Source organism: Pleurodeles waltl, chromosome 7 (assembly GCF_031143425.1).
Source record: "Pleurodeles waltl isolate 20211129_DDA chromosome 7, aPleWal1.hap1.20221129, whole genome shotgun sequence".
In the NCBI taxonomy this organism is placed as follows: domain Eukaryota; kingdom Metazoa; phylum Chordata; class Amphibia; order Caudata; family Salamandridae; genus Pleurodeles; species Pleurodeles waltl.
In genome coordinates, this window is record NC_090446.1 from 438,439,906 (window position 1) to 438,453,479 (window position 13,574).

The following is a 13,574-nucleotide window of genomic DNA, read 5'->3' on the forward strand; positions in this document are numbered from 1 at the left end:
GAAGCTTCTACTGGACAGAAGAAGCTGAGGTTTCTGCAGGAACGAAAAGGGCTAGAGACTTCCATTTTGGTGGACGGATCCCACTCGCCGTGGAGAGTCGTGCAGAAGTATTTTCCCGCCGAAAGAACGCTAACAAGCCTTGCTAGCTCCAAATCGTGCAGTTAGCGTTTTTGGACGCTGCTGAGGCCCAGGAGGGACCAGGAGGTCGCAAATTGGACCTGAAGAGAGAGGGGACGTCGAGCAAGACAACGAGCTCTCACTGAAGCAGGTAACACCCAAAAAAGTGCCAGAAACAGGCACTACAAGGATGCATGAAATGGTGCTCGCCGAAGTTGCACAAAGGAGTCCCACGTCGCCGGAGACCAACTTAGAAAGTCGTGCAATGCAGGTTAGAGTGCCGTGGACCCAGGCTTGGCTGTGCACAAAGGATTTCTGCCGGAAGTGCACAGGGGCCGGAGTAGCTGCAAAGTCGCGGTTCCCAGCAATGCAGCCCAGCGAGGTGAGGCAAGGACTTACCTCCACCAAACTTGGACTGAAGAGTCACTGGACTGTGGGGGTCACTTGGACAGAGTCGCTGGATTCAAGGGACCTCGCTCGTCGTGCTGAGAGGAGACCCAAGGGACCGGTAATGCAGCTTTTTGGTGCCTGCGGTTGCAGGGGGAAGATTCCGTCGACCCACGGGAGATTTCTTCGGAGCTTCTGGTGCAGAGAGGAGGCAGGCTACCCCCACAGCATGCACAAGCAAGAAAACAGTCGAGAAGGCGGCAGGATCAGCGTTACAGAGTTGCAGTAGTCGTCTTTGCTACTATGTTGCAGGTTTGCAGGCTTCCAGCGCGGTCAGCAGTCGATTCCTTATCAGAAGGTGAAGAGAGAGATGCAGAGGAACTCGGATGAGCTCTTGCATTCGTTATCTGCAGTTTCCCCAGAGACAGAGACCCTAAATAGCCAGAAAAGAGGGTTTGGCTACCTAGGAGAGAGGATAGGCTACTAACACCTGAAGGAGCCTATCAGCAGGAGTCTCTGACGTCACCTGGTGGCACTGGCCACTCAGAGCAGTCCAGTGTGCCAGCAGCACCTCTGTTTCCAAGATGGCAGAGGTCTGGAGCACACTGGAGGAGCTCTGGACACCTCCCAGGGGAGGTGCAGGTCAGGGGAGTGGTCACTCCCCTTTCCTTTGTCCAGTTTCGCGCCAGAGCAGGGGCTAAGGGGTCCCTGAACCGGTGTAGACTGGCTTATGCAGAATTGGGCACATCTGTGCCCAACAAAGCATTTCCAGAGTCTGGGGGAGGCTACTCCTCCCCTGCCTTCACACCATTTTCCAAAGGGAGAGGGTGTCACACCCTCTCTCAGAGGAAGTTCTTTGTTCTGCCATCCTGGGCCAGGCCTGGCTGGACCCCAGGAGGGCAGATGCCTGTCTGAGGGGTTGGCAGCAGCAGCAGCTGCAGCTGCAGTGAAACCCCAGGAAGGGCAGTTTGGCAGTACCAGGGTCTGTGCTACAGACCACTGGGATCATGGAATTGTGCCAACAATGCCAGGATGGCATAGAGGGGGCAATTCCATGATCATAGACATGTTACATGGCCATATTCGGAGTTACCATTGTGAAGCTACATATAGGTAGTGACCTATATGTAGTGCACGCGTGTAATGGTGTCCCCGCACTCACAAAGTTCAGGGAATTGGCTCTGAACAATGTGGGGGCACCTTGGCTAGTGCCAGGGTGCCCTCACACTAAGTAACTTTGCACCTAACCTTTACCAGGTAAAGGTTAGACATATAGGTGACTTATAAGTTACTTAAGTGCAGTGTAAAATGGCTGTGAAATAACGTGGACGTTATTTCACTCAGGCTGCAGTGGCAGGCCTGTGTAAGAATTGTCAGAGCTCCCTATGGGTGGCAAAAGAAATGCTGCAGCCCATAGGGATCTCCTGGAACCCCAATACCCTGGGTACCTCAGTACCATATACTAGGGAATTATAAGGGTGTTCCAGTAAGCCAATGTAAATTGGTAAAAATGGTCACTAGCCTGTTAGTGACAATTTGGAAAGAAATGAGAGAGCATAACCACTGAAGTTCTGATTAGCAGAGCCTCAGTGAGACAGTTAGTCACTACACAGGTAACACATTCAGGCACACTTATGAGCACTGGGGTCCTGGGTTACCAGGGTCCCAGTGACACATACAACTAAAACAACATATATACAGTGAAAAATGGGGGTAACATGCCAGGCAAGATGGTACTTTCCTACACAACACCCCCCCAAACAAAGGACAATAAGACTAGCCATGACCTGATGAGTCTTCATTGTCTAAGTGGAAATATCTGGAGAGTCCATCTGCATTGGAGTGGCTACTCCCAGGTCTATGTTCCACTGTATAGTCCATTCCCTGTAGGGATATGGACCACCTCAACAATTTAGGATTTTCACCTTTCATTTGTTTTAGCCAAAGTAGAGGTTTGTGGTCTGTCTGAACAAAGAAGTGAGTGCCAAACAGGTATGGCCTCAACTTCTTCAGAGCCCAGACCACAGCAAAGGCCTCCCTCTCAATGGCAGACCAACGCTTTTCTCTAGGGGTCAACCTCCTACTAATAAAAGCAACAGGTTGATCCTGGCCCTCAGAATTAAGTTGTGATAGGACTGCCCCTACTCCTAATTCAGATGCATCAGTTTGGACATAGAATTTTTTAGAGTAACAAGGGCTTTTCAGGACAGGTGCAGAGCACATGGCCTGCTTCAGCTCCTCAAAAGCTTTCTGACAGTTTGCTGTCCATAATACCTTTTTAGGCATTTTCTTGGATGTGAGGTCATTAAGAGGGGCTGCAATGGAGCCATAGTTCTTAATGAACCTCCTGTAATACCCAGTGAGGCCTAGGAAGGCTCTCACCTGAGTCTGAGTGGTAGGGGGAACCCAATCAATAATTGTTTGGATTTTCCCCTGAAGTGGTGCAATCTGTTCCCCACCAACAAGGTGTCCCAGATAAACCACCTTACCCTGCCCTATCTGGCACTTTGAGGCCTTGATAGTGAGGCCTGCCTTTTGCAGGGCCTCCAAAACTTTCCATAGGTGGACCAGGTGATCATCCCAGCTGGAGCTAAAGACAGCTATATCGTCCAAATATGCTGCACTGAAAGCTTCCAGCCCTTGCAGGACTGTGTTCACCAACCTCTGAAAAGTGGCAGGTGCATTTTTCAAACCAAAAGGCATTACAGTAAACTGGTAATGTCCTCCAATGGTAGAAAATGCAGTCTTAGGTTTAGCATCTTCTGATAATTTGATCTGCCAATACCCTGCAGTCAAATCAAAAGTGCTTAGATACTTGGCAGATGCCAGTGTATCTATGAGCTCATCTGCCCTGGGTATAGGGTGAGCATCAGTTTTGGTTACCAAGTTGAGACCTCTATAGTCTACACAAAACCGCATTTCCTTCTTTCCATCTTTGGAATGGGGTTTTGGTACCAGTACCACAGGAGAAGCCCATGGACTGTCAGAGTGCTCAACTACTCCTAGTTCTAACATTTTCTGGACCTCTTGCTTTATGCAGTCCCTGACATGGTCAGGCTGCCTATAGATCTTACTTTTGACAGGTAAACTGTCTCCAGTATCTATAGTGTGCTCACACCAAGAAGTGGTACCTGGCACAGTAGAGAAGAGTTCAGAGAATTGATCTAGGAGATTTATGCAATTATCTTTCTGCTCAGCAGTAAGACAATCAGCCAAAACTACACCTTCCACAAGAGCATCTTGTTCTGTGGAAGAGAAGAGATCAGGTAGAGGATCACTGTCTTCTTCCTGTCCCTCATCAGTTGCCATGAGCAGGGTGAGATCAGCCCTGTCATAGTAGGGTTTCAGGCGGTTGACATGGAGCACCCTAAGGGGACTCCTGGCAGTGCCTAAGTCAACTAAATAGGTGACTTCTCCCTTCTTTTCAACAATTGTGTGGGGACCACTCCATTTATCTTGGAGTGCTCTTGGGGCCACAGGCTCCAAGACCCACACTTTCTGCCCTGGTTGGTACTGAACCAAAACAGCCTTCTGATCATGCCATTGCTTCTGGAGCTCTTGGCTGGCCTGAAGGTTTTTACTGGCCTTTTTCATGTACTCAGCCATCCTTGATCTGAGGCCAAGTACATAATCCACAATATCCTGCTTAGGAGCTTTTAAAGGTTGTTCCCAACCCTCCTTTACAAGTGTGAGTGGACCCCTAACAGGGTGTCCAAAAAGAAGTTCAAAGGGGCTGAAGCCCACTCCTTTCTGGGGTACCTCCCTGTAGGCAAAAAGGAGGCATGGTAGAAGGATATCCCATCTCCTGCGGAGTTTTTCAGGGAGACCCATAATCATGCCTTTGAGAGTTTTATTAAATCTCTCCACCAGTCCATTTGTTTGTGGATGATAGGGTGTTGTGAACTTGTACGTTACACCACACTCCTTCCACATGGCCTTTAAGTATGCAGACATGAAATTGCTTCCCCTGTCTGATACTACTTCCTTTGGGAAGCCCACCCTGGAAAATATTCCCAGGAGGGCCTTTGCCACTGCAGGTGCTGTAGTGGTCCTTAAAGGAATAGCTTCAGGATATCTTGTGGCATGGTCCACTACCACCAAGATAAATCTATTGCCTGAAGCAGTAGGAGTGTCAAGGGGGCCAACTATGTCAACCCCTACCCTTTCAAAGGGAACCCCAACCACAGGCAGTGGAATAAGGGGTGCCTTTGGGGTGCCACCTGTCTTGCCACTGGCTTGACAGGTTTCACAGGACTTACAAAATTCCTTTGTGTCCTCAGACATCCTAGGCCAATGAAACAGGGGAACAATCCTGTCCCAAGTTTTCATTTGTCCTAGATGCCCAGCTAAGGGAATGTCATGTGCCAGTGTTAGGAGGAACTTTCTGTACTCCTGAGGAATCACTAATCTCCTGGCAGCTCCAGGTTTAGGATCCCTATGCTCAGTGTACAAGAGGTTGTCCTCCCAGTAAACTCTGTGAGAGTCACTGACATCCCCATTAGCCTGTTTGACAGCTTGCTGTCTGAGACCCTCTAATGTGGGACAGGTTTGCTGTGCCACACTCAGCTCCTCTCTGGCAGGCCCCCCTTCACCCAAAAGCTCAGCAGTGTCTGCTTCCAGCTCCTCTGGTGTAGGTTCTGCACAGGGAGGGAATTCTTCTTCCTCAGAAGTAGAATCCACTGTAGAGGGAGGGATAGTAGGAAGTGGTTTGCTTCTACTAGCCCTAGCTTTAGGGAGCACTTGGTCCATTCTTCCAGGATCCAAGCTTCCCTGTCCTTTTTGCTTTTTGGCCTGAGCCCCAGTCAAAGCAAAAATATGCCCTGGGATGCCCAGCATTGCTGCATGGGCCTCCAACTCCACATCTGACCAAGCTGATGTCTCCAAATCATTCCCTACTAGACAGTCTAGAGGTAAATCTGAAGCTACCACAACTTTCTTTGGACCAGTAACCCCCCCCCAGTTGAGATTAACAACAGCCATGGGGTGGCTAAGTGTGTTGTTGTGAGCATCGGTTACTTGGTACTGTTGACCAAGTAGGTGTTGTTCAGGGTGGACCAGTTTCTCTATGACCATAGTCACACTGGCACCAGTGTCCCTGTAGGCCTGAACCTCAACACCATTTATTAGAGGTAGCTGCTTGTACTTATCCATATTAAGGGGACAAGCAACTAAGGTGGCTAAATCAATAGCCCCCTCAGAGACTAACACAGCCTCTGTGGCCTCCCTAACAAGGCCAACCCCAACTAAATTACCAAAAGTGAGCCCAGCTACTCCCTTGGATTGGCTATTAGTAGGTTTGCTCCCACCACCACTGCTATTAGTAGGGACACTAGGTGTAGCAGTAGGGGTTGTAGTGGTAGGAGCAGTGGTGCCTTTCTTTGGACAACTGGGATCTGTTGTCCAATGGCCTTTTGTTTTACATAAATAGCACCATGGTTTCTTTTCCTTGTTCTGATTAAAGGAGGATTTTGACCCACCACCCCCACCAGAGTGTTTTTGTGGGCCTGATGAAGACTCATTTTTAGATTTGTCCCCACCCTTGTCTGAAGACTTACCATCCTTCTTTTTGTTGCCATCTTTGTCACCCCCTGTATGAACTTTTCTGTTCACTCTTGTTCTGACCCATTTGTCTGCCTTCTTTCCCAATTCTTGGGGAGAGGTCAGATCAGAGTCCACCAAGTACTGGTGCAACAAATCAGACACACAATTATTAAGAATATGCTCTCTCAGGATTAAGTTATACAGGCTGTCATAATCAGTAACTTTACTGCCATGTAACCACCCCTCCAAGGCCTTCACTGAATGGTCAATGAAATCAACCCAGTCTTGTGAAGACTCCTTTTTGGTCTCTCTGAACTTTATCCTGTACTGTTCAGTGGTTAAGCCATAACCATCCAGGAGTGCATTCTTAAGAACTTGGAAATTATTAGCATCATTTTCTTTCACAGTAAGGAGCCTATCCCTACCTTTTCCACTAAATGATAGCCATAGGATAGCAGCCCACTGCCTTTGAGGGACATCCTGTACAACACAGGCCCTCTCAAGTGCAGCAAACCACTTGTTAATGTCATCCCCCTCCTTATAAGGGGGAACTATCTTGTGCAGATTCCTGGAATCATGCTCTTTTGCAGGATGACTATGGGGAATACTGCTGCTGCCACCATGGGTTTCTAAACCCAACTTCTGTCTTTCCTTCTCTAGTTCAAAAGACTGTCTATCCAAATCCAGCTGTTGCTTTTTAAGCTTCAGTCTGGTTTGTTCCACCCTCAACTTATTGAGTTCCCTCTCTAACATTCTGTCATCAGGGTTGGTGGGAGGGACATTCCTAGATACAGAGGTATGATGGGAATGAACAGAAGGAGACCTGTCCCTTACAGAAGCCACCCTAACAGCTTGGTTAACAGAAACATTACTACCAGTATGGTGAGAATAAATTCTTTTGCTATGATGTGAGACAACACTATTTGAATGGTGTGGCTCATCATCATTACCAACTATGCTAGACTGTCTAGTAATGGGCAGGCTAGGAAGTTTCTTTCCTGAATCTTTTCCTGGGGGAGTCCCTGAATCAGATTGAGAACTATTAGGTACTTTTTCAACAGATGAGGCACCTATGGCCTTATCCTGTTCTCTAAGCATGTTAAGTAACAGTTCCAAGGAAGGATTCTTCCCTACACTCAAACCTCTCTCTATACAGAGACTCCTTGCTCTTTTCCAGCTAAGGTTGTCATATGCAAGTTTGGACAGATCAACATTTTGGCCTGTGCCAGACATTTTTAGAGAGAGTTAAAGTGATAGTAAAAGATAAAAAGTTTGTCAGAGCTTTTAGAAAGACAGAGAAAAAAACTTTTTAAACTTTTCAGAACTTTTTAGAAAGTTAGAAGTACTTTTCAGCACTTAGAAAAGAGTGAAAAGAGGAAATGCAAAACGTTTTGGCTATGTGTATATACACTGACCTTGTTTTGTATATTTTTCTCTTATGAAAAGTACAATGACAAGAGTGGTAAGTAGTCTCAAAGCACTTATCCCACCACTGCACAACCAATGTAGGAGGCTGGCCTGGCTTGTAGTGAGTACCAAGGGGTACTTGCACCTTGCACCAGGCCCAGTTATCCCTTATTAGTGTATAGGGTGTCTAGCAGCTTAGGCTGATAGATAATGGTAGCTTAGCAGAGCAGCTTAGGCTGAACTAGGAGACGTGTGAAGCTACTACAGTACCACTTAGTGTCATATGCACAATATCATAAGAAAACACAATACACAGTTATACTAAAAATAAAGGTACTTTATTTTTATGACAATATGCCAAAGTATCTTAGAGTGTACCCTCAGTGAGAGGATAGGAAATATACACAAGATATATATACACAATAGCAAAAATATGCAGTATAGTCTTAGAAAACAGTGCAAACAATGTATAGCTACAATAGGATGCAATGGGGAAACATAGGGATAGGGGCAACACAAACCATATACTCCAAAAGTGGAATGCGAACCACGAATGGACCCCAAACCTATGTGACCTTGTAGAGGGTCGCTGGGACTATTAGAAAATAGTGAGAGTTAGAAAAATAACCCTCCCCAAGACCCTGAAAAGTGAGTGCAAAGTGCACTAAAGTTCCCCTAAGGACAAAGAAGTCGTGTTAGAGGAATAATGCAGGAAAGACACAAACCAGCAATGCAACAACTGTGGATTTCCAATCTAGGGTACCTGTGGAACAAGGGGACCAAGTCCAAAAGTCACAAGCAAGTCGGAGATGGGCAGATGCCCAGGAAATGCCAGCTGCGGGTGCAAAGAAGCTTCTACTGGACAGAAGAAGCTGAGGTTTCTGCAGGAACGAAAAGGGCTAGACACTTCCCCTTTGGTGGACGGATCCCTCTTGCCGTGGAGAGTCGTGCAGAAGTGTTTTCCCGCCGAAAGAACGCTAACAAGCCTTGCTAGCTGCAAATCGTGCGGTTAGCGTTTTTGGACGCTGCTGAGGCCCAGGAGGGACCAGGAGGTCGCAAATTGGACCTGAAGAGAGAGGGGACGTCGAGCAAGATAAAGAGCCCTAACTGAAGCAGGTAGCACCCGGAGAAGGGCCAGAAACAGGCACTACAAGGATGCGTGAAACAGTGCATGCCGAAGTTGCACAAAGGAGTCCCACGTCGCCGGAGACCAACTTAGAAAGTCGTGCAATGCAGGTTAGAGTGCCGTGGACGCAGGCTTGGCTGTGGACAAAGGATTTCCGCCGGAAGTGCACAGGGGCCGGAGTAGCTGCAAAGTCGCGGTTCCCAGCAATGCAGCCCAGCGAGGTGAGGCAAGGACTTACCTCCACCAAACTTGGACTGAAGAGTCACTGGACTGTGGGGGTCACTTGGACAGAGTCGCTGGATTCGAGGGACCTCGCTCGTCGTGCTGAGAGGAGACCCAAGGGACCAGTAATGCAGCTTTTTGGTGCCTGCGGTTGCAGGGGGAAGATTTTGTCGACCCACGGGAGATTTCTTCGGAGCTTCTGGTGCAGAGAGGAGGCAGGCTACCCCCACAGCATGCACAAGCAGGAAAACAGTCGAGAAGGCGGCAGGATCAGCGTTACAGAGTTGCAGTAGTCGTCTTTGCTACTATGTTGCAGGTTTGCAGGCTTCCAGCGCGGTCAGCAGTCGATTCCTTATCAGAAGGTGAAGAGAGAGATGCAGAGGAACTCGGATGAGCTCTTGCATTCGTTATCTGCAGTTTCCCCAGAGACAGAGACCCTAAATAGCCAGAAAAGAGGGTTTGGCTACCTAGGAGAGAGGATAGGCTACTAACACCTGAAGGAGCCTATCAGCAGGAGTCTCTGACGTCACCTGGTGGCACTGGCCACTCAGAGCAGTCCAGTGTGCCAGCAGCACCTCTGTTTCCAAGATGGCAGAGGTCTGGAGCACACTGGAGGAGCTCTGGACACCTCCCAGGGGAGGTGCAGGTCAGGGGAGTGGTCACTCCCCTTTCCTTTGTCCAGTTTCGCGCCAGAGCAGGGGCTAAGGGGTCCCTGAACCGGTGTAGACTGGCTTATGCAGAATTGGGCACGTCTGTGCCCAACAAAGCATTTCCAGAGGCTGGGGGAGGCTACTCCTCCCCTGCCTTCACACCATTTTCCAAAGGGAGAGGGTGTCACACCCTCTCTCAGAGGAAGTTCTTTGTTCTGCCATCCTGGGCCAGGCCTGGCTGGACCCCAGGAGGGCAGATGCCTGTCTGAGGGGTTGGCAGCAGCAGCAGCTGCAGTGAAACCCCAGGAAGGGCAGTTTGGCAGTACCAGGGTCTGTGCTACAGACCACTGGGATCATGGAATTGTGCCAACAATGCCAGGATGGCATAGAGGGGGCAATTCCATGATCATAGACATGTTACATGGCCATATTCGGAGTTACCATTGTGAAGCTACATATCGGTAGTGACCTATATGTAGTGCACGCGTGTAATGGTGTCCCCGCACTCACAAAGTTCAGGGAATTGGCTCTGAACAATGTGGGGGCACCTTGGCTAGTGCCAGGGTGCCCTCACACTAAGTAACTTTGCACCTAACCTTTACCAGGTAAAGGTTAGACATATAGGTGACTTATAAGTTACTTAAGTGCAGTGTAAAATGGCTGTGAAATAACGTGGACGTTATTTCACTCAGGCTGCAGTGGCAGGCCTGTGTAAGAATTGTCAGAGCTCCCTATGGGTGGCAAAAGAAATGCTGCAGCCCATAGGGATCTCCTGGAACCCCAATACCCTGGGTACCTCAGTATCATATACTAGGGAATTATAAGGGTGTTCCAGTAAGCCAATGTAAATTGGTAAAAATGGTCACTAGCCTGTTAGTTACAATTTGGAAAGAAATGAGAGAGCATAACCACTGAGGTTCTGATTAGCAGAGCCTCAGTGAGACAGTTAGTCACTACACAGGTAACACATTCAGGCACACTTATGAGCACTGGGGTCCTGGGTTACCAGGGTCCCAGTGACACATACAACTAAAACAACATATATACAGTGAAAAATGGGGGTAACATGCCAGGCAAGATGGTACTTTCCTACACAACCCCCCCCCAAACGAAGGACAATAAGACTAGCCATGACCTGATGAGTCTTCATTGTCTAAGTGGAAATATCTGGAGAGTCCATCTGCATTGGAGTGGCTACTCCCAGGTCTATGTTCCACTGTATAGTCCATTCCCTGTAGGGATATGGACCACCTCAACAATTTAGGATTTTCACCTTTCATTTGTTTTAGCCAAAGTAGAGGTTTGTGGTCTGTCTGAACAATTAAGTGAGTGCCAAACAGGTATGGCCTCAACTTCTTCAGAGCCCAGACCACAGCAAAGGCCTCCCTCTCAATGGCAGACCAACGCTTTTCTCTAGGGGTCAACCTCCTACTAATAAAAGCAACAGGTTGATCCTGGCCCTCAGAATTAAGTTGTGATAGGACTGCCCCTACTCCTAATTCAGATGCATCAGTTTGGACATAGAATTTTTTAGAGTAACAAGGGCTTTTCAGGACAGGTGCAGAGCACATGGCCTGCTTCAGCTCCTCAAAAGCTTTCTGACAGTTTGCTGTCCATAATACCTTTTTGGGCATTTTCTTGGATGTGAGGTCATTAAGAGGGGCTGCAATGGAGCCATAGTTCTTAATGAACCTCCTGTAATACCCAGTGAGGCCTAGGAAGGCTCTCACCTGAGTCTGAGTGGTAGGGGGAACCCAATCAATAATTGTTTGGATTTTCCCCTGAAGTGGTGCAATCTGTTCCCCACCAACAAGGTGTCCCAGATAAACCACCTTACCCTGCCCTATCTGGCACTTTGAAGCCTTGATAGTGAGGCCTGCCTTTTGCAGGGCCTCCAAAACTTTCCATAGGTGGGCCAGGTGATCATCCCAGCTGGAGCTAAAGACAGCTATATCGTCCAAATATGCTGCACTGAAAGCTTCCAGCCCTTGCAGGACTGTGTTCACCAACCTCTGAAAAGTGGCAGGTGCATTTTTCAAACCAAAAGGCATTACAGTAAACTGGTAATGTCCTCCAATGGTAGAAAATGCAGTCTTAGGTTTAGCATCTTCTGATAATTTGATCTGCCAATACCCTGCAGTCAAATCAAAAGTGCTTAGATACTTGGCAGATGCCAGTGTATCTATGAGCTCATCTGCCCTGGGTATAGGGTGAGCATCAGTTTTGGTTACCAAGTTGAGACCTCTATAGTCTACACAAAACCGCATTTCCTTCTTTCCATCTTTGGAATGGGGTTTTGGTACCAGTACCACAGGAGAAGCCCATGGACTGTCAGAGTGCTCAACTACTCCTAGTTCTAACATTTTCTGGACCTCTTGCTTTATGCAGTCCCTGACATGGTCAGGCTGCCTATAGATCTTACTTTTGACAGGTAAACTGTCTCCAGTATCTATAGTGTGCTCACACCAAGAAGTGGTACCTGGCACAGTAGAGAAGAGTTCAGAGAATTGATCTAGGAGATTTATGCAATTATCTTTCTGCTCAGCAGTAAGACAATCAGCCAAAACTACACCTTCCACAAGAGCATCTTGTTCTGTGGAAGAGAAGAGATCAGGTAGAGGATCACTGTCTTCTTCCTGTCCCTCATCAGTTGCCATGAGCAGGGTGAGATCAGCCCTGTCATAGTAGGGTTTCAGGCGGTTGACATGGAGCACCCTAAGGGGACTCCTGGCAGTGCCTAAGTCAACTAAATAGGTGACTTCTCCCTTCTTTTCAACAATTGTGTGGGGACCACTCCATTTATCTTGGAGTGCTCTTGGGGCCACAGGCTCCAAGACCCACACTTTCTGCCCTGGTTGGTACTGAACCAAAACAGCCTTCTGATCATGCCATTGCTTCTGGAGCTCTTGGCTGGCCTGAAGGTTTTTACTGGCCTTTTTCATGTACTCAGCCATCCTTGATCTGAGGCCAAGTACATAATCCACAATATCCTGCTTAGGAGCTTTTAAAGGTTGTTCCCAACCCTCCTTTACAAGTGTGAGTGGACCCCTAACAGGGTGTCCAAAAAGAAGTTCAAAGGGGCTGAAGCCCACTCCTTTCTGGGGTACCTCCCTGTAGGCAAAAAGGAGGCATGGTAGAAGGATATCCCATCTCCTGCGGAGTTTTTCAGGGAGACCCATAATCATGCCTTTGAGAGTTTTATTAAATCTCTCCACCAGTCCATTTGTTTGTGGATGATAGGGTGTTGTGAACTTGTACGTTACACCACACTCCTTCCACATGGCCTTTAAGTATGCAGACATGAAATTGCTTCCCCTGTCTGATACTACTTCCTTTGGGAAGCCCACCCTGGAAAATATTCCCAGGAGGGCCTTTGCCACTGCAGGTGCTGTAGTGGTCCTTAAAGGAATAGCTTCAGGATATCTTGTGGCATGGTCCACTATCACCAAGATAAATCTATTGCCTGAAGCAGTAGGAGGGTCAAGGGGGCCAAGTATGTCAACCCCTACCCTTTCAAAGGGAACCCCAACCACAGGCAGTGGAATAAGGGGTGCCTTTAGGGTGCCACCTGTCTTGCCACTGGCTTGACAGGTTTCACAGGACTTACAAAATTCCTTTGTGTCCTCAGACATCCTAGGCCAATGAAACAGGGGAACAAGCCTGTCCCAAGTTTTCATTTGTCCTAGATGCCCAGCTAAGGGAATGTCATGTGCCAGTGTTAGGAGGAACTTTCTGTACTCCTGAGGAATCACTAATCTCCTGGCAGCTCCAGGTTTAGGATCCCTATGCTCAGTGTACAAGAGGTTGTCCTCCCAGTAAACTCTGTGAGAGTCACTGACATCCCCATTAGCCTGTTTGACAGCTTGCTGTCTGAGACCCTCTAATGTGGGACAGGTTTGCTGTGCCACACTCAGCTCCTCTCTGGCAGGCCCCCCTTCACCCAAAAGCTCAGCAGTGTCTGCTTCCAGCTCCTCTGGTGTAGGTTCTGCACAGGGAGGGAATTCTTCTTCCTCAGAAGTAGAATCCACTGTAGAGGGAGGGATAGAAGGAAGTGGTTTGCTTCTACTAGCCCTAGCTTTAGGGAGCACTTGGTCCATTCTTCCAGGATCCAAGCTTCCCTGTCC